Genomic DNA, 325 nt, shown 5'->3' with positions numbered 1-325 from the left:
CTGGCGTGCATCAACAGTGATGCACGCCAGGCAAAATTTTTTTTTTATTATTATTTTAATTTTTTTGAAAAAAAAAAAAAAAAAATTTTTGCCTAGCGTGCATCACTGTTGATGCACGCCAGCGTAAGTTGAATCATTACTCCGTAAATGAATGGGCTAAGAAAAATTTTGTCCTTTTCTTTATCGTGTTTGTGAATAAGTGGGCTCGATGGTAATTGCCCATGTGAATTTCTTTTACTTTTGTTATTTTTGAAATTCTTATGAATTAGACTTTTGCAGCGTAATTTCAAATTGAGATGCTAATTAAATCCCATATATATATTGC

The sequence above is a fragment of the Corylus avellana genome, chromosome ca8 (assembly GCF_901000735.1).
Source record: "Corylus avellana chromosome ca8, CavTom2PMs-1.0".
NCBI classification, from domain to species: domain Eukaryota; kingdom Viridiplantae; phylum Streptophyta; class Magnoliopsida; order Fagales; family Betulaceae; genus Corylus; species Corylus avellana.
The sequence above is the reverse complement of the archived record's forward strand: the minus strand, read 5'-3'. Positions refer to the sequence as shown.